This window comes from Ochotona curzoniae, unplaced genomic scaffold (assembly GCF_017591425.1).
Source record: "Ochotona curzoniae isolate NIBS_2020 unplaced genomic scaffold, NIBS_Ocur_1.0 scaffold_3890, whole genome shotgun sequence".
Taxonomy (NCBI): domain Eukaryota; kingdom Metazoa; phylum Chordata; class Mammalia; order Lagomorpha; family Ochotonidae; genus Ochotona; species Ochotona curzoniae.
Genome location: NW_024467115.1, coordinates 39,728,888 through 39,749,889, shown reverse-complemented (window position 1 = coordinate 39,749,889; position 21,002 = coordinate 39,728,888). Strand labels below are relative to the sequence as shown.

General features: G+C 45.6%; 1 non-coding gene across 1 annotated transcript; it reads right to left on the bottom strand.

The window, feature by feature from the left end:
- Positions 1-6,564: 6,564 nt before the first annotated feature.
- On the bottom strand, positions 6,565-6,672 carry LOC121146323. The gene has a single exon (XR_005882191.1). It is a non-coding gene; the product is annotated as a U6 spliceosomal RNA (small nuclear RNA).
- Between the last annotated feature and the right edge of the window lie 14,330 nt (positions 6,673-21,002).

The window sequence follows — 21,002 nt, the reverse complement described above, 5'->3', positions numbered from 1 at the left end:
CTTCCACACATTTCAGGGGAAGAAAAATGGAACTTCTTCACAGTGGCTTATGTGAAACTTGTAGTTCTGTCTCCGGGAATGAGTGTCCAGCTCTGACACCTTACAGATAATGAGAAAGAGAAAAGAAAAAGGAGAGAAATGCTCCCATGGACAAAATCAATCTTACAGAGTGAAAGGGACCCTAGGAATCACTTTATTTGAATATTAGATGAAGCTTAAATCCCGGTCTCCATGCATTTGTTCAAGATCTGGGCACCAGCAGGGTTGCTCTCTGCTCCTGAGAGGGCGTTTGGTGGCTGTGTCCTCTGGAGGGAGTAGGTCCTCACGTTCCATAAGCGGACTGCGCACTTCCCTCAGGCCCTGGAGTGACTGGGTCACCTCCTCCAGAAACACCTGTTAGTACTGTCACCTTGCTGGTTCAGTTTTAACACGAGTTTTGCGGTCCACAGCTTATTTCGTAAGCACCCAAACTGAATCGTTTCTTCTCTACAAGCAACGTATTAAAAAGTGGCAGTAAAAGAGTTCATTTGTTCTTGGCACAGGGGTTGTCATGTTGGTGATGATCTCCTTACACATCCTTACCCTGGGTCACCAGGAATTCCTCACTGCTCCGTGGAGAACTACACCCGCACCCTGCCAATACCCAGCACCTGCACCCGTACCATGGCCTCTGTGACACCAGAGACAGCAAGCAATGTCCTCCCAATCAGCACTTTGTAATTTCTACCTTCCAGCTTACTTCACATTCATGAAAATTCATTGAGAAGATTCTGTTGTCTTAATGTAAACAGAATAGTTTCCATGTATTTCATAGCTACCATTCTAACAAGATAACCATGCAACCTCTCTCCCATTCTCCCTCCCTCAATCCCCCTCTTTGCTTGCTTTCTGTTTTTTCTTTACTTTTTGCAAAGGCACTTTTTTTTCCTGTCATGTGTGGATAAGGCCAGTTCACAAGTAAGGGTGCCTGGGCTCAGACTCACATGTACTGATGTGACATTTTCAAAATTCTAACAAAGGAAAATGATCACACACACACACACACACACACACACACACACACACACTATGTGCATGTACTTTAGGCTCTCTGGTAAGAATGATCCCCTTTATAAGAATGAAGGAAAGAGTGGCAGGGATGGCTGGCACCGCAGCCAACAGGTAAGGAAAGGTCACAGACCTGGCTGCTCAGACTTTTGCAAGCATGGGCTTCTGACTGACAAGAAAGCAGATCTCCTCCCATTCACTGTGGAGTCATTTCCTCCCATTTGACAGCCAGACAGCCCCATTCCGAAAATGAAAGACAAATACATAAAGTTAGAACAATTAGTGACCTTCATATTCCCACTTAGGACCAAGAAGCTTCCTCCATCTCCAATAATATCTCCATTTTTATCTGTCAGAATTAAGAAAAGAGAAGAATTATCCATCCAAAGGCAGCTGCCAGCTAATTCACATTTGACTCCCATTTATGAATTGTATCACAGATGTCATTGTCAACTCCAGGACATTACCTTGCCAATGGTGGTTGGCATGACCTTTAACTCCAAATCGTTTAAAAGAGGTTCAAGTGCGGTGATTCAGAGACCACAGCCATCACTGCATGTGACACATGCCAGCTGATGCCAGAGGGTGCCACGCACATTGTGGAACGGGTACGCTTTGCTCAGCATACAGTTTGCTGATTAAGCATCACCCAAGGGTGCGCAGATACAAGACCTGTTTTGAAAACACATACTTGAAATCCCGTTGAACTGGATTTCCTTTCTCAAGAGTTCTCTGTAGCTATCTTTTTCCCCTCCTTCAGAGAAAAATCAAATGTTCCATAATGCGTTTTGTGTAGAACATGGTTCTAACAACACAGAAAATTTCGTTAAATGTCAGAAGAATTTAAAGCCTTGTTGTTGAAAATCACAGGCTCAAGATGTTGCCAGTATTTAGATCTTTGAAAACTTAATAACCAATGTGTGTGAAAATCTCTCTGAAACCTGTGTGTGGCTGTGGAACACGATGTGACCACCAGTTTATCAAAAGAAACCAGCAATCATGCATGCGAAGCAAGAGAAAGGTTAGGGGTGCTATTGAATGGGTACCGAGTAAGCGTTAATCCAATTGCATTTTAAGAATACAGACATCCATTCCCAATTGTTGCTCCACTAAACTAAACAGTAATGTCTGTAAGGCCATTAAGATAATTTGCTATCCTTGCTTTGTCCTGTGAGCCCTGAAAGAAAAATTAGAAATTGAATGACAAATAGTGGTACGATTTTAATCTAAAAGTAGATGGCTTTTGTAAAATATTGAAAGGTGCTCAACACAGGCTAAATGCATGCATGAATTCAAACATATATGCAAAGACAAATGTGCACACATAACACTACCCAGATGGTGCACACATGTATACACACACAACACTACCCATGTTTAACCAAACAGAGAATGATAACAAAAGCAGGGTATAGCAGAGAGGCTGTGATCCCAGGAAATAGGAGAAGACAGGCCAATTGTAGAGGGACAGCTGGAGACCTGTGGACCCAGGGAAGCAGCCAAGACAGCAGAAGGTATTATAGTAACCAGATAACCCAGCTGTGGTCAGCAATCCATAACCGGAACTCCAAAAATGGTTAGGTGGGAAGGGGAATTCAGCAGGAGTTCAGGAGGTCAACCCAGGCATAGAACTGTTTTTCCTGCTGTTCTGCTTTTTTTGACCACGAAAAGAAGCAGAATGGCAGAGCCGGATCAGACGGGTGCAGGAACAGGATGGATTTCACGGCTCAGACTCCCACCAGTGCCATATCAGGGGAGGGGAGATGGAAGAACAACAATGAGCTCCACAAGCATTAAACTGAGAGAGAATTCATGTCCAGTTCAGCACATCGCACTGGTCCCATAGGGAAAACAATACTGACTTGGCATCCTACATGTTCCACTCAAAATAGGTCCGGATGGCCTCCAGACCTAATGGCCAGCAGGCCCAGACCATCACCAGTGTCACATTGTCCACCATTTTGTGTGCTAAGGAAAAGGCTGTAGGGCTGAATAAAAAAACAACAAACTGCGAAGGCACTGAGCCAGGAGAGAATGTATGTCCAGCTCACTACGTTGCGTTGGTCTCACAGGGAAAATATTGCCAATTGCCAGCCTACAGGTTGTACCCAAAATAGATGCAGGTGGCCAACAGACCTAATAGCCAGCAGATTCCAACAAGATCAGCCGCTGACATTCCAGTGATTAAGCACAGCTGGAGTCTCCATAATGCAAAGCACTGCTTGAACCATGACTGGGAAAGAGGCTGTGCAGGCAATGCTGTGGCCACAGGACAGGATCACAGGGCGTAAAAAGTGGTGAGCCAGGTGCTGGAGCTACTGAGACCATGGTGGAAGTCTAACACAAGAACCTGGAACTGGAGCTCACTGCAGGAAGTGGCACAAGTGACTGCAAACAAAAAATTGGGTATTGACATCGGTTCTAATCCAGGGGCCCCATTTTCCATCCAGCTCCCTGCTTGCAGCCTGGGAAAGTAAGTGAAATCAGCCCAAAGCTTTGGGGCCCTGCGCTCATGTGTGAGACTAAGAGGATCTGAGCTCCTGCTTCGGATTGGCTCCGCTCCAGCCATTGCAGCCACTTAGTGGAATCAGTGGAGGAGGATCTTCCTGTCTCCCTTCCTCTCCATATGTCTGATTGCCCAAGAAAAATAAAGCTTAAAAAAAAGTGGGTACTGAATGCAATCAGTGGTCAACACACCTTAAAGATCAGACCTAAGGAGAGAAATTTGCTAGCCAGAGTAGCAATAACTGACAGCAAAAGAAGAGACAGAGGCACAATGAATATTATGGATGCTTCCCCCACAAACGAGCAAAAGCCTTTGTGAATCTCAGAGTTAACTGAGAAAGAAATCAGAGAAATGGAGAAAAAGAATGTTAAAAACTTGTTAAAGAGCTTCTCAAAAATAATGAGAAGCACATACGGTAATTTAAAGATTATAAGGAAATAGCAGCAATGACTCAACTGAAACCTGATATACTAGATGAACACAGTATAGCAAATTAAAAATTCAGCAGAAATCTTCAAAATAGAATGAGGCAGAAGAAAGAATCTCAGAACTGGAAGACATTCCTTGAACAATAGGGGAAAAATCAAAAAGCTGGAAGAGGAACTGAGTCAAGCTAAGAAAATTATTCAAGAATTAAGGGCCACTAGTAAAAGGCAGATTATAAGAGCTATGGGAGTTCAAGAACGTACAGAAAGAGAATTGGGCTTAAAAGTGTGTTCATTGAGGCCTTTGCGAAGCCAGAGCAGTAGGTGCCTTTCTTCTGAGTTTTTGGACTGGAGCTGCCAGCAGTCTCTCTTTCATGAGCTCCCAGGTCTGGGGATTCGCCCTGGGGACTGTTGGAGTGAGCCTGGAATCAAGCATGTGTTTTGGTCCCAAGAGCAGGTGGGATGAGGGAAGGAAAGACCCCAGGCTAGTGTGTTGTGCATGTGAGCTATGCCTGGGATCTTGCACACACACTTGTATCCTAGGAGATTGGAGAGCTAAGGTCCCATACCTAAAGCTGTGTGTGGAGAATGAGGTGTGGAGCGGGCCAGGCCATGATATCTAACAGTTCATACAAAGGCTGGGACAGAAGGGGCATGCTATGCCAGGTAAGGGTCTAGCACCTGCTGGCATGCGTGAGATCTGGGTCTGGGAGTGGGCTGGGGATAAGTGACCCATGGGAAACCCCTCGTGGGCCACAACTGCTGGTGAGCATGAGGTTCAGGCCTGGGTGTTGGTCAGGTTGGGGAAGGTAGTTCCACCTGTCAACAAGTGTGTGAGCTGGTTCTAGAGGGAGGCAGACTGGCCAGGGCCAAACCAACCTTATCCTACTGGCTGGTGCAGAAGCCAGACTGGGCTGTGGATCATGCTTGGCTAAGTGATCACCTACTAGTTTGCATGAGGCAGGGATGGGTGCAGACTGGGCAGGGTTAGGCTGCAACACCTGCCAGTGAGAGTTGGGACTGAGGGCAGATCAGGTCAGGCTGCAGCACCAGTGGCAAAGGACAAGATGGGAGAAGGGCTATGCTGAACTGGGTCAGAGCAACCACTGGCACGTGCAAGATTTGTGGCTCAGAACAGGTCTTGTTGGGGAACTACAGGGATGCCCCAGTTGGGTTATGGCTCCCACTAGTGAGTATAAGAGCTGGAGTGGAGGTGGTGATCTGGGCTGGACATGGCTACAGTATCCCTAGGAATTGGTGTGAACTGAGTCTGGGGTGTGCCAAACTGGGCTAGACTTTGATACCCACTGGTGCTCCTGAGGGCCAAGGAGGGGGTTACACAGGATAGGCTAGGTGTCAGACCTGCTGAACCACGCTAGAGCTGTGCTTGTGTCTAGATCAGGTGTGCTTGGGATACAGCACCCAACAGTAAGAACTGGAATGGGTGTGGGCCAGTTGAGTGAGGCCATTGTTCCCTCTAGGCAGGAGGTGGACTAAGTCAGTTTGGGCCAAGGACCCACCAGTATGCACAAGATCTGCCACTGGGAGGAAACCTGATAGATGAGCTGGGAGAACTCTTTGCCAGAATATATTCCCTGCAGGTTAGCTTAAGAACCAGCCTGGAAGCAGCTAGGACCTGGCCAGGTTATGGTACCTGTTGGCATACATGTGTGTCAGACCTGGGGACAGGCCAAGTAGGGCCAGTTCAAAATGTCCACTGGCAGGTTTGAAAACCAGAACAGGGTACAGGACAGTCTGGGTCAGACCAAAACACCAGCCAGTTCACATTAGGGCTAGGACTTGGGGCTGGCTGGGCTAGACAGGGCTGCAGCACTCAACATCATGAGCTAAAATGGAGCAGACCAGGTCAGGTCAGGCTACAGCACCTGCTGACAAACACCGAAGTCTGGTTGGCAGTGCCAGTCTGGGCCACAACACCTACCAGCACATATGAGACCACAGGGCAGGAGGTACCTTGTAGCAGGTTGTGGAGGGCTCCCCTACTGGTTCACTGCTCCCACTTGCAAGTGTGAGAACTGAGATCCAGGCAGATGAGGCTGAGGAAGGCTACAACCCCTGTTGGGCTGAATGTGACCTTGGTTGCGGAAGAGCCAGTTCGGGCTAACCCACTGTATCCACTGGTGTATGCATATGCCAGAGTAAGAACAAGCTGGTTGGGTTTTGCCACAGCATCAGCTGGCAAATCCTGGTGCTGGGGCCAAAACCTGTCAAGCTAGACTGCAGAACCACCTGGAGAATGAAAAATCAAGGACTGGAAGTAGGTCCAGTATGGAAACTGTGGTCACTATTCTGATAGACTGAAACTGGCACTGCGTGAGAACCAGGGCTGGGGAAGGGCCTGGCCAGACAGGCAGTGGCACTGGCCAGCATGAATGAAGGCTAGATAGTGGAATCAGTTGAATGAGGCTAGATTTCAATATCCATTGACGTGTATGAGTGCTGAATGGGATATGGGCAGACTGGACCAGTTTCCTGCACATATTGGCAAGCACAGAAACCAAGGGTGGGGGTGGCCTGGTGGGGGTTATTAGGGGTCACTCTGACTGAGCTGCAGCTACCACTGGTGTACATGAGGGCCAAGTGTGTCGTGGGAAGAGTTGTCCTTGCGCAGGGGCCATGCTAATTTTCTCTGTATCATTCCAATTTTAGTATATGTGCTGCCGAAGCAAACACGGTGGGAAGAGTTGTATTAGGTCTCAGAATCCATTGGTTTGTGTAAGAGATGGGGCTGGGGACAGAACTGACCTAGCAATTGCAATTACCAGTGTGCATAGGCTAATTTGAGTGACAGACTGAGCCAAATCCTGTACTGTTAAGGCACACAACAGTCATGTCTGGGATCACTTCACACAAGGTTTCTTTGTGGATCCCCTCAACTGAACCACTGGACTCAGAACTCCAAGCACAGAGAGAATTTCAGGGTCTGTGGTCTGGGCAAGGAGTGTACATGTCTGACCTAGGCCCCCACAGTGGTTCAGATGGAACAGTGGACAGCATGCCCAGATGCACCTGGAGGATATGGCAATCCATTGGAGCCTGCAAAAGACATCTGGTACCATAACAGAAGAAGGAGGTAGAACAACTACTCGAGCCAAGTGTTGACAGCAAATATCTGGGCAAATAATGACTCTAAATTGGGTTAGATCGGCCAATGGACCTTGGAAAGATTTCCTCATCCTTGCACTTGAGCAGAACCCTCAGAGCATGTCCCACTTCAACAACACCGGGATGACATTAGGTGGCCATTCCTCACTTCTGGGTACTGAGGCAGTTGGGAGGCTGGGTGTGGCTTCTCCCCTTACTCTCCACCTTTCCCCAGACACAGGAAGAAGAAAAAGAAAATTCTGAAGCAATAGTCTCATCAGCTTTTCTGTAATCCTCAACCCTTCCCACCCTAATCAACAATGAAAACATCATCAAAAATATTTTTTTAAAAAATTGTATTCAATGAAATAATAAAGAAAAATTTTTCAAATTTGGAGAAAAAAATTGGGAAACAGAACTTCCAACAGGACTGACCAAAAGCGAACTTCACCATGACACATAATAATCAAGCTCTCTTCAGTTGAACACAGGGAAGATATCCTTAAATATGCATGTGAAAAAAACCAACTAACATGTAGACTTGCTGCTAATCTCTCAGAGGAGGATGGAAGAGAGGCCAGAAGGGAATGAAGCAACATATTCCAGATATTGAAAGGAAAAAATGATCAGCCCAGAATAACTTACCCAGCAAAGATTTCCTTTGTCTTTGAAACTGAAAGGAAATTCTTCCACAGTAAAGAAAAGCTCAAAGAATTCACCCTTTCTGAACCTGCCCTACAAATGATACTTAAAGATGTTCTCTTCACAAAGAAAAGGAATAGTACTCACAAAAACCAAAGGCAAATGTGAAGAGCATCTGAGCAAAACAGCAACAGAAGACTAAATCAAACAGTGAACAACCCATCGCTAAAATGATAGGAGCAAACCAACACCCATCAATATCAACCCTGAATGTAAACGGCTTAAACTCATTAATCAAATATCATAGATATGCAGACTGGATCAAGGAACAAAATCCATCTTCTGTTACCTACAGGAGATCCATCTCAACAACAAAGATATGTGGAAACTGAAAGTTAAAGGATAAAAAATATATATATATTCCAGGCTAATAGAAAGGAAAATCGAGCTGGTATGGCATCCTTATATCAGATAATATAGACTTTGATGTGAAAAATATTAAAATAGGTGAAGAAGAACACCACATGATGATCACAGAAGAGATCACCTTACTAGTTTCTTAGAATGTGTTATTTCTCCTGTCTAACTTCACCAGGATTTTCTCTCTTGCTTTTCTTTGCTAGTCTGGCTAAAAGTTTGTTTTGCTCATCTTCTTTAAAAATGGCTCTTCCTCGGGCCTGGCGGTGTGGTTTAGCAGCTAAAGTCCTTGCCTTGAATGCACCGGGATCGCATATGGGCGCCGGTTCTAATCCCGGCAGCTCCACCTCCCATCCAGCTCCCTGCTTGTGACCTGGGAAAGCAGTCGAGGTCAGCCCAAAGCTTTGGGACCCTGCACCCGCGTGGGAGACCTGGATCCTGGCTCCGAATCTTGGCGCAGTAACGGCCGTTGTGGTCACTTGGGGAGTGAATCATCAGACGGAAGATCTTTCTCTCTGTCTCTCCTCATCTCTATATATCTGACTTTCCAATATATAAATAAATCTTTTTTTAAAAAATGGCTCTTTCTTGATGTGATTTGTACTTCTTAGTTTCAATTCCATTTATTTTTGCTGTGATTATCATTTTTCTTTTATTAATAAGTCCTTGAAACATATTATTAGATCATTTATTTGAGATATTTCTGTTTTTTGTAAGCACCTGATGTTACAAAGGTCCCTCTAAATACTGTCTTTTGCGACATCTTATGGGTTTCGATACTTTTGTCTTTATTTTTATATCTTTAATAAAGATTTTTTTCATGTTAATTTCTTTAGTGAAATATAGGTCATATAGTAGCATCTTTTTCTTCAAGGAAACTTTTGATTTTATTTCTGCAATGACACATTGGCCATTCAGTAGCATGTTAGTTAACTTCATGTTGTAATTTTACTATTTTTCTTTCTGTTGTTAAGTTTGTCTTATGGCTTTTAATTTAGGCAGATGTATAGTAACTGTGTAATAGAAACTATCATATCCAGATGTGAAAATACAAGGTAGAATTCATCTCTACTTCCAAATCAAAGATGGATTCCCAGTGAGACTGTTGAATATATCTTGACAATAGGATGCTGGACTATTTGTGGTTGTCCTTCCCTACAATTAAATAGCAGAATGATGGACTATTTATGAAGGACTGTACTTTGGAATAATGTAGGGGAAATCATTTAGGGAGAGGAGAGCTAGGAAAAGGGGAGGTGAAATCCCAGAGCCTATTGGAACTGTATCACAAAATAATACAATTAATTAATTGTTTTAAGAAGTGAAAAGATTATGACTGAGGCTGAACCTCGATATCCATCTTGGGTCATTTAGTTTAAAAATTGTGTATTTGCACTGAGTTTTTTCTATATTGCAGAACTCCGACAATGGCCTCCAGGGTCTGGAAGTATATATGAATACTCTCACAGAGCTCAGGATCCAAACAGGAAAATTCAATTACTAGACACAGCACCAAGGATAGTCCTGCAGTAAACCTTAGCCAACAACCATAAATATTACACTAGGTTTTCATTCTATGCTGTGTATGAAAATCCAATAGTAGAATTATTCCGGTCAAGTCATATACAGGTGACGAATTGTTAAATCAAATTTTGAAGAGGGAAAGAGACAAAATTTGGTAGGCCAAATTGGGGTGGACCACTATTAAAATTTCCATAGCAAGAAACATTGCAGAAGCAAGAGACCTCAGGTTGTGTGCAATACAGAAATGCTGAAAATTATTTTTAAAGCAAATACATAGTCAAAGGTTTAAGAATGTAAAGCAGAAGGGGCAAAACTCACTTCACAAAAGACACTTGCTCAGTGTCTTTCAACTCTCTATCTTTATTTCCAGAACAATTACTGACAAGTTTGATGAAAAGAGACAGAAAAGGACATGAGTTTTAATCAACTTAGTAAACGAAGCCCTGTTGTCTGTCTCCAATCTGAAAAAAAAAAAAAATAGGAACAGCACTTCTAGTTTACAAGACAACTGTGAGAATTGAGATAGACTAGACACAGGGCTTGGCACAAGGCTTCAAACCTACATTAAGTGGTACTAAACAAATGTTCATTCATTTAATTCTTGAATACAACTCACCTTCATAGTTTGGTACAAAGAGTTCCTGGAGTATAATATTAACATATCACAAAGCAATGGAGCCTAATGATATCTGACAATATGACTTCTGTACTTAAGATTAGCACTAATAAAATAAAACCCCCTGAGTTATGATTTGGTAAATCTGTGCTACAACAGGAATTAAAGCGAACTTGGCATTAATCAATCCCATTCAAATGTGCGCTGGCCTTGGACCAGGAGAACATGTCACTGTGTGTGCAGAGCTGGAGCCGGCCCCGTTGGCTGCTGCCGCACCTGCTCAGCCCCTGTGCCATTTGGATTTTTCATTTTGCAACACTTTTGCTTAATCTGTGTCCTCTTTTCCTTCTGATCATTCTTTAGGCAATGGCCTCTTGATAAAGATTTATAGTGAGTATTTCCTAAATTAAACATGTCTTTCTATTCATCCCCTGGATTACCTCCTAATTGTGAAACTGCAAAGGGCTCTGTTATGACCTGGGAGGGAAGGAAGAGGCAAGAGTTTCTAGGCCAAGGTTAAGCCCAGAGAAGATCAGGCTAGACCAAGCACAGGTGTGAAAGGCCCAAACGTTTGCAGTGCGGTTCTGCCCTTCCCTGCTTCCCAGGACAGGGGCTGGTGTTTCTTTTGCAGCTGTCGGGCTTTTACCAGAGGCCCCGCACCAAACGGCATGCCCTTGAGCACAGATGTTTGACCTCTTTCAAAGCAGGGGTATCCCGCCCAGACACAACAAAGCAGCTCGTCTGGGTAAACGGCACGTTGCCATAGTGGTAACGGGTGAAAGATGGGAATGTGGGATGAATGATGTCAGTGACAGCGGAAGGTAACTGATGGACAGGCACGAGGAGATAATGAAATCATTCAGACCCACTGTGGTTCTCCCAGAACTCGGAAATATTGCACACAGTATTTTCCATGAAATAAGATAACCACAGAAGTTGAAAACACAAGCATATTTCATTAATGCATTTCAAGCCCAATACAACAAACAGTAAGGAAAACAGCAAACATTTATCACATGCTTTTTATTCCATTTATTTGACTGCTAATAGATTGCAATAGTTCCTACTTGCTTTAGCCTTATATTCAAGTACTCACCTTATAAACTCTGCCACATCCTCATTTCCTGACTTGCAATTAACAGTTTGCTATGAATCTGACACGTTCTCCCCCGTGAGCCTCACTTAAACTCCTTCATCAAACACACCTGCCTCTTCTAACGTGCAGGCAATTGCCTCCTTTGCCAAGAAGTAGCAGCTCTTCTAAGCAGAGCCTCTTCTCCCAGACTTCTACTTTCCCAAATTCATACATACTTTATCCCAATCTTTCTCGGATCATGGGCTGACTCAGTAGAAAAGTTCGTAACATTTGCTGTTTCTATCCATACACCTATCCATCCATCCATCATCAATTCACCAAATATTGATGGAGTGACAGTTTGAAGGACCTGCTCTTCGAAAGGGACTAGGATCTGAGGCTAGAAATCTAGATAGGATTTAAGGATTGTGTACCATTTTGCAAATAAGTGAATTTTCTGGAGTTCCGTGCAACTCCCCCAGCCCCCTGGGCAAACAGCACATTAGGGTTTTAGGGTATGATCATCTAGCAGAAAATCTCACCACAGTCATGGGTACTTGGGAGCTTTTCACATCCTCCCAATCCTTAGTTATCACATGGATAGCAATGACACTGCCATGGGGCTGGGTCCAGGTAAAACACCAGAAGCCACGCATGTGAACGCTCCCTAGAAGTCAGCCACTGTCACTTAGTCTAGACTTTTCCAGCTGAAGATCTGATGTTTTTCAGGCCTCACACCGTGGTGAGAATCCTCTAGCCTCCTGCAGTTACCGCTGTTCACAGTGAACCTGCAACTAGTCCCTGACCGAAAACAGATTCTAATTCCCCTCATGGACAAAACTAAACTCATCACCTGTGAGTAAGCGCTGTCACCGGCTCAAACACATCTGGGTCCCTGTACTGCTCACTGAGGTCTCAAAAACCAGACACTGAGTATCCCGTGCCCCTGGAATCCTGGAGGAAAGGACTTTGTTCATTGATACGGGCTAGGAATTCTCTCTCACCATGAACCTGCATTATTAAACCTAAGGAAGCAATTGGAATTTTTTTAAAAAATAGCTTTCAGAGATTTAGAAGGAAGGTTTGGTGGCACCAAAGCATTGCCCAAATAAATTCCTCATGGCTATAGACAGGGTGGGGAAGGGGGTGGCATTGCTTCACCAAGGCAGCACCCTGGTCCCACCCATGGGAGAGCACCGTGTCCTTTATTCTAAAACTAGTGTTCTTGGTATCTCAGGGCATGATGTGTCCTGTGCTATGCTACCCTCCTATGACTCCCAGGCATGTTTCTTTTAGTTAGTTGGCAAAGACAATTTAAAAATCTTAATGTGTAACAGTGTTGTCATCCACCTTCGCCTAACGATCAGCCCTATGGAGGAATACTCCCACAATATTTCTGTGGTGCAGCAGCAGTCAGACATTCCATACTCTCTATCCAGAGTTCAAATTCCCTGAGATGGAACCTAGGCTGCCCCACAGAAACGTGCTCAGCACCTGCATATTCAAAGTGGAATGAATGCAGAAACATGGCACATTTATGTTCTGGCTTCTAGAACACCAGCTCCTATATCAGGAATCAGAAAGGGATCTTGACATGGGCTGCCAGGGGGTCTGCTACCCCTCCACTGACCATTCCCTCAGTTGATCATCCATATACCCAGTCCAGCTGTCCCAAGTGTCCCAGGGTGGGCCTGGGAACTGATGGAAGCACAGTGCAGCCTGGGTCAACCACCGCAAAGCTTGCTCACAGCCTGCGTCTGGCTTTAGACAACGAGACGCGCTGTACTCCCTCTTCCTCCACACTCCAGGTGTGAATACGTCTCAGCTTGTAACACGCCCCAAATCTGGATCATCTCCAAGCTCCCAGTCTCCTGTTTCTTCTTTTCCTTTCCCCCAGAAATCTCTCTCTTCCAAGTATTTGGCTCCCAGTGTAGCACACTGATTGACAGCCCGAGTTCTAGGGAAGACGACTCTACCACTGTTGGCCAGTCACTCAGAAGCTCAGCTTCATTCCTCATCCTGAAAGCAGGATTAATAATCGAAGCCTTGCAGCTATTGTGGGGACTAAATGAACTGATACATGCACAGTCTTGGAGTGATTGCTTGTAGAAGTATAAGCTATTTAGAAAATCATTGCTCTGGCGTTTTCTGAAAGCAGGTGACTCTCAAATACTTATCCAGTGTAACAAATCTCACATTCACCTCCAAGTTAAAAATGTCAATCTGCATTCCAGTATTTGCCTATCCTAGGCCTACTCTGTTCCACATATGGCACTCTCAAAACCACTTGTTGCGCATGACTCAGGACTGTCATCCAAGCCTACTATTTTGCACACGTGACATTCTCACTCTGGCCTGCGTTATCACAGGTATGACCTGCTCATTGACTCATTTACCAGAACCAGACACACAAACGGACTGTACTCTCCTGATGCCCCGGCACCCCCAGTAACCGGAACAACTGGAGCATTCCTTTATCTGTGTTCCCCTTCTCCAAAGCCTTTGACCAGGCCAGTTGCTGGGGTGATCAGTGCCATGGGATGTCTTCTTTCCCAGTCTGTGACCCCGTCTAGACCCTTGATGCCTCCAGAAGCAGCTCTGAGCCCTAAAGCCCTGAGTTATCCTCTTTGTCAGAGATCAGCTTGGGGGAGTGATGCTCTCTCTGGTGGCAGAGAACACCAGTGAGCCTGAAATCTGGCATGTGCGGAGTTGAGTGGCGTGTACCCAGGCTTTTTGTCTAACTACTCTGAATTAAATCATGTGTACACATTATATGTCCTCTTTAATGTGTACGTTTCATGTGACTTTAAAATAAGCAAAGGTTTCAAAACCCCAACTCATCACAGTCGTTATAGGAACAGTGTAAGTATGATTGCTAAACTTCCCCAACATGACTCAAATATCTCCTTGCTGGTCCTGGGCACACTCTCTATCACACGCTGGCAGTAACCCGCTGCCTTGACTCCTCCAAATGTGCCCTCCAGAGCCTCGGAGATCAGATGCTACCCTGAAGCTCACACTGTGAGGGTAGAAGAGGGAGAGGGAAGAGAAGAGCCGCCTCCCAGCCCTTCCTCACCATGGCTCAGGGAGGAGCCTGATTTTCCCTGCTCCCACTTCTGCACATCAGTGCCCTGTCAAAGTCAGTGCTGTCTACGTGCCTGGAGTGTGCACTGCTCACACCACCCTCAGAAAACACTAGCAAGCAGCCTGGTCATTAGAGAGTCACATGTGGAAGAGTGAGAAGCAGATGTCTGATCCCACAGAAGTCACCTTTGAAATCCTCTGTCCTTGGGGCTGGCACAGTGGCGTAGCAGGCTAACTCTCCTCCTCTGGTACTGGCATCCCGGATGGGTACTGATTCTAGTTCCAACTGCTCCACTTCCAATCCAGCTCCTTGGCCAAGTGACGGACGGTGATGGTCCAAACGCTTGGGCCCCTGCACTGCATAGAAGATCTGGAAGAGGTTCCTGGCTCCCAGCTTCAGATCGACTCAGCTCTGGCTGTTACAGTCACTGGGGAGTAAACCAGTGGATAAAAGATATCCCTGTCTTTCCCTCTCCTTCTCTGTAACTGTGACTTTCAACTAAAATGAATAAATCTTTATGATCCTCTGTCCCGCAGTTCTCTCACAGCAACCCTTTTCCTGGTGCAGCGCGTGGGCTTGTATGTGTGCCTGTTGCATGTACACAAGGATGAGTGCACATACATGCTCAATGTGGGTATGATTTCACAGGTGCACCTATGTACCTGCTTTGTGTGAATGTCCATGGGTATACCTGTGCTGTGAGAGTGAACTGTGCATGTGTGCAGGCCCGTGTCACACGTGTTATGTATACACGCATAGGATGCTGATGAACTACGAGGTTCCCAGGGCTCAGCCTCCTCTGTGGGTAACAGAGTCGAAGAGGCCAGGATAATGCAGGCAGATAGGCAGACTCTGAGAACAGACAGCACGTCTGCTCTGGGGCCAGATGTCGCCTTGCTGCCCTTCGTCCTGTCTGTTTGTGCAAGCGGTGAGAGTGAGGCAGTGCTGCTGCCCTCCACTTCTAAACACAGGGGCCTGGAGCCCTTTTTGCTGTGGGTGATACATCCCAACCTGTTATCTGCCCCTCTCCAGGGCAAGTGGCGACTGTGACGAATTAGCTAATGATTGGCCCAACTAAGAAAAATGTTCAGTTTAAAAATTACTTCCAAATATTTCATATGACCTTGTATTAAATCCAGATTAAAACTATCCCATGTTACAGTTCCTCGCACACTTCCCGAGGTTCCCCTTGAAATCCTGGAGACACCACCCACCAAAAGTCACCTGTACAGTCAGCCATATCATACATCCTGTTTTGATTGGAATTACTTCCAGAAACACTGTCATTGCACCCTGGCTACATAATTCTCTGATTCTTCAATGATCATTGCTGTTAGGAGAGCTGGAATGGGGTGGTGGTGAAGATGGCATTCGTGGTGTTAGACACAGAGTCCTGCATGTTCTATGGGGTCACCAGCTCCCCAGGCCACCCCAAGACTGCCAACGAGAAAAAAAGGACAACTTCCACATAGCCATAGCCATGAAAGCTAGGAAAGCAGACATAGCAGGGTGGATGGCAGGAATTCACAGGCCTGAGGGCTCTCAGAAACGACAGAGTGAAGATGGCTCCTGTACACACCGCCCAGGTTGTCGTCCCTGATTAAGGATGTGTGAGGGTTATTGAGTTTTGAATTAGGTACACTCTAATAAAACAGTAGAATGTTCTTATCTGATTGCACCTGCATTGATTGTGCTAAAACGGTCTACCTTGGATCGGGTCAATGACTACATAAACTCGCCAGGAACTCGGGCTGGGTGTTTGTTTCCAGATTTGTGTAGGCGATCCAATCTGTTAGACTACAGCAACCCAAGGAATCAGCAAGCTTGCCTCTTAGTGGCGGATAAAGTTTATTTATGTTTCTTGACTATAAGGCATTTTGTTTAATCTCCCTGGCCACATACTCAATTGAGTTACTTTTGTTGTAAAATTCTGCATTAAATGACAGAATTTTATTTCAATTGTTTTTAAATTTTAACAAATCTTTCATATAAATATAAAATAGCCAGTTACATATCACATAGAGAAACTGTATCTTTCCAAATAAGATGAAATGCACAATTTATATTTAAGATGAAAAATATAGGTTCCATGGGTATTCCATTGACAGCACAATCGAAAATCCTAGTTATATTATTGCCAATGCCATCTAGACCTGCATCATATAAAATAAGCCCACAGAGAACCTCCTACCTGTTAATACCAGAAAGCCTCACTTTGGCACAGAAAAGCGCTGAGCTGCTTTTGCAATCCTCCATTGCCATGTGCACGACATTGTATTTTCACAAATTACAAGGTCATTAACCGTGGTATCATTGAAGCTTTACTTACATCACAGTGTAGTTCTTTTAATAGACTTTTTAGATTTTACAAATAGAGTGAACTAAAACCTCAAGGTTAGAATTGACCTATCTTTCATTCACTTACATTTTTGAGGCCTGGTTCCATTCTGACCCAAACCTAGGAATTAGAGTAGGAGGGTAAACAAGAGAAGCAGGTGCCTTGCCCTCACCAAGTGAGGTGCTGGTGCCGAGAGCAGCCAATGGCGGCCGTGAGCAGAGAGCCCAGGTGCTGAGGAGCTGTGGGACATAATGCAAGGTGGGGCTGTGGAGAGGCGGAGGGGAGAAAGCGGTGCTGCCAGTGCAAGCAGGGAGATGGAAACATCAAGACGTGTATGAGAGAGGAGTTTAGGCAGAAAGATGACAGACTCAAAGATGGGGTGTGTACAGAAGTCTGGTTTGCCTGAGGGGCGAGGCCACCAGGGAGGAGCTTGGGCAGACTGAGAGCTGAGAAAGAATTGCTGGGATCCAGACCATAAAGGACACAGTAGGGGATTTATTTTAAGAGTGACAGAAGCTACGTAATCATTTAAATAAAGGAAAAACATGTTCAGATTCACCATTTAAAATACTCTGCTGGCTGCTGCTTACGGAAAGGGTGTGAACAGATGCAGTAAGGCCAACACCAAAATCTAGCAACTGCTGCTAACTAACTACCCAAATCTCTTCTCATTTTCATATTAAGAGGTCACGTAACTGCCTAACAGCATGATTTGCTTGCACTTACGCTGCAGGCTTGTGGGTGAGGTGGAATCACAGGCTGCTGAGGAGTTCTAAGAACCCTGCAAGACAGGGAAACAGGTACAGCACGAGCTGCGGTCTCCTTGCCTGTCCCCACTGTGTCAGGGGGCCTAACGACCAGGCATGACAGGGCACAGGCTGACTGGGATGGGAGAGCAGGAAGACAGAAGGATGAGCCTAAGATCACCCCAGCCACCCAAGGATGGCCAGTCTCCGAGAGGATAAATCACTATCTTGCTTAACTTGGTGTCTTTGCAGTGAGCTGAGTGAATAGAGGTCAGAATCTTCTGGATATATGTGCTCCATGAGGGAGAAAGAGGAATCAAGGATGAATAACTGAAGTGCGGTGCACGTGACAGTTGGGATAGTAAGTATGGAGTGTAGACAAACTCTTAGCATTACTTGTAGATAGGCAGGTTCATGATCAGACAAGGAGAAACTTCCCTTTAGATCACTCATGTTTTCAGAGAAAAGAAACAACGTCATCATCTGGGGACTGAGGCTCTACAGAAGAAAGGTGAGGCGTGGATGTTGTATGAAAAGCTGAGCAAGTTGAACTGAGAGATTGTTAGTGCTTCCAGGCTGACAACTCGCCCCACATCTGAGGAAAGTATAAAGCAAGAGCCTCTTTTTCAAAGATTTATTTATTTTTATTGCAAAGTCAGATATTTACATAGAGAGAGAGGGGAGGAGAGATAGAGAAAAATGATTCACTCCCCAACTGACCGCAAGGGCCGGTGCTGAGCTGATCCGAAGCCAAGAGCTCTTCTGGGTCTCCCACACGGGTGCAGGGTCCCAAGGCTTTGGGTTGTCCTCAACTGCTTTTCCAGGCCACAAGCAGGGAGCTGGATGGGAAACAGGGCTGCCGGGATTAGAACTGGTGCCCATATGGGATCCCAGAGCATTCAAGGCAAGGACTTTAGCCACTAGGCCATGGCGCCGAGCCCAACAAGATCCTCTTTCTATCACCAACAACACCATTAGGTCATTGTTATTAGGCTCGTATCACCTGGTCAGGAATGAGCACATGACTTATAAGGCTGGATTTAACCAGACTCTTTGGACGATGGTCCAGATTCCCAAAATTAGTAAGCACAAAACCAAAGGTGTGAGACTAAAGGAGTCTAAGATGAAAGAAGATAGGGACAGTGAAAGGGCATCAGTCCAATGAGTGATGAACCCTATCTAAGTGAAGCTTGTTGGTGCAGAAAAACAAGAGTAAGTAGAAAGATGAGGTTGGGCAGAGAGTGCAGTGCTTTAAGGAAGATTTCGTAGAGAGTGAAACCATTGGCGGTGACTAGCTAGACATAGCTGTGAGAATAATGGCAAGACTGGGAGCAGCAACATCAGGAAGTGAGGAAATGAAGCAGCAGAGCAGGTGTTTGATAGCTCCTTACCTGGGTGAGAGCATCACCAGCGATGACACACACTGAAGTGGGGCTAGGCTCTGTTACCACCTGGGGGGTGGCAGGCGACTTCTCTGACATGATAGCATAAGCTTGGAGCTATAGGAACTACCTGCTTGCTTTGTCTATCCCTAAGAAAGGCAGTGGTCTGAAAAGAGCAAGGAGGGCACTGGCCTTCCTCCTGCACCTGTGCAGCACATCACCAAGAAGGAGCCCTTGCTAGAGACACAGCAGGGAAGCCATGGCTTTGCAAGTAAATATATCCGTATCACAGCTGGAAGGGCAGAAGGCCTGACAACAAGAAAACTACACCCAAACAAAGCCAAGGTGACAAAAAATAAACAAGTGAGCTAAAAGTGCACATGTGATGCTTGGTCTTGGGCATTCACCGCTGTGATTGGACAGGCACTCTGTTAACAGCATGCTCACTCTCCATGTTTGTGCTCATCATCATTGTGGATACAACCTATATCATTCTAGGGGTGCTGAGCCCACTACTCTTCCACTGAACAGAAAGGCAGGAGACTTGGCACTGGGTTAGGATTGAACTAGCCCAGGTGTGACGTTGAGGAGGAGAGTGGCACATGCGTGGGTAGACTGAATGGGAAGGTCCATCCCAACGTGGGTGGGCAACAACGTGTCAGCTGCAGTCCCAGTTGAACCAAAAGGCAGAGAAAAGAAAACTCCTGGCTTTCTTGTCCACAGCCAAGGCCTCCTTCATCCCCCACACTGGGATGTCAGGACTCTAGGTTCTGTGGTCCCCTTCCTAGAGCCCATACTGGCAGACCTTTGGCCTCCAGCTGAGATTCACAATGACTGTGTGCTCTGGTTCTGAGGCCTCAGACCTGGCAGAGCTCCGTGGCTCTGCAGCTCATAGCCAACATGTCGGGGTACTTACAGTCTCTGAGTGAATGAGCCAACCCCCAAACAAGTGCCCCTCATGCATCTCTTCTTGTTTATCTGAGTGGTTCTTTCATTCTAAACAACATGATGGAAGCAGCAGGTTCTTCACACGCTTCAGCTCTGAATGTATACAAAACACCACTGGTTTGGAGAGTGGGACTGAGCAGAGCATTGTCAGGAGTGCAGGAGACCTGAGACCACGCTGGTCTGCATCTCTTTTCAGAATTTCCCAGCTCAGTTTTGCCCTGGCCCTCACCTGTCCTGGAATCTGGGCCAATGTCTGAGGTTGTTCTGCAGCATACTGTTGTATTTGTTCAGGAAATGTCCGGAGACTTAGAGCTTCAAATCGTTAAGCACAAATGTTACAGGTTTTTTTTCCTAAGATTCTAAGACATCAAAACACAAAAATGAACTTTTAGAAAGAGAATTCTAATAAATGCTGGTAAGAGCTTCCCTGAGCAGCCACCTCGCACAGAGAGAGAGAGAGTGAGAGAGAAAAATATACAGAGAGAGACAAAACTCACTGTGGCATAGCACATTAAGGCCCCGCCTGAAGCATCCACTTCCTATATGGACACTGGTGCAACTCTCAGTCACTTCTCTTCCATTCCAGTTCCCAAATAATGCTCCCTGTAAAGCAACAGAAGATAGGCCAAGTGCCCGGATTCCTGTCCCCTATGGGACACTCAGGAGCTCTTGGATTCTGGCTTTAACCTCATGCAAACATGGCCACTGCAACAACTAGGCAAGCACAGCAGCAGCTGGAGACCATCTCTCCTTAACTCTTCCCTTCACAGAAAATCTTTAAAATGAAAGGTACATGTTAAACACAAGTAAACATGCACACACATTACACTTATGCACAAACATACACACAAACACATTCGTGAACAACCCTGGCTTCCTCCCTCTCCCATCTCCAGTGACCACCCACGTCCTCGCAGCCTTTGCTCCATGCTTGCCGCCCCTAGTATCACTTCCAGAACTCACAAAAGTATGGAACATGTCTGTGTTCTTGTGTTCTCACTAGAATTGAAGATAGAACCTGCTCTCCTTGTGTCCTCAGCACTCAGCAAACATATACTGATTGGATCCAAGAGAGAAAGGCTGTATCAAGGTCCTGAGTTATGTAAGTAGGAGACTTCACTTTATTCTCATAAGCACAGACAGCCT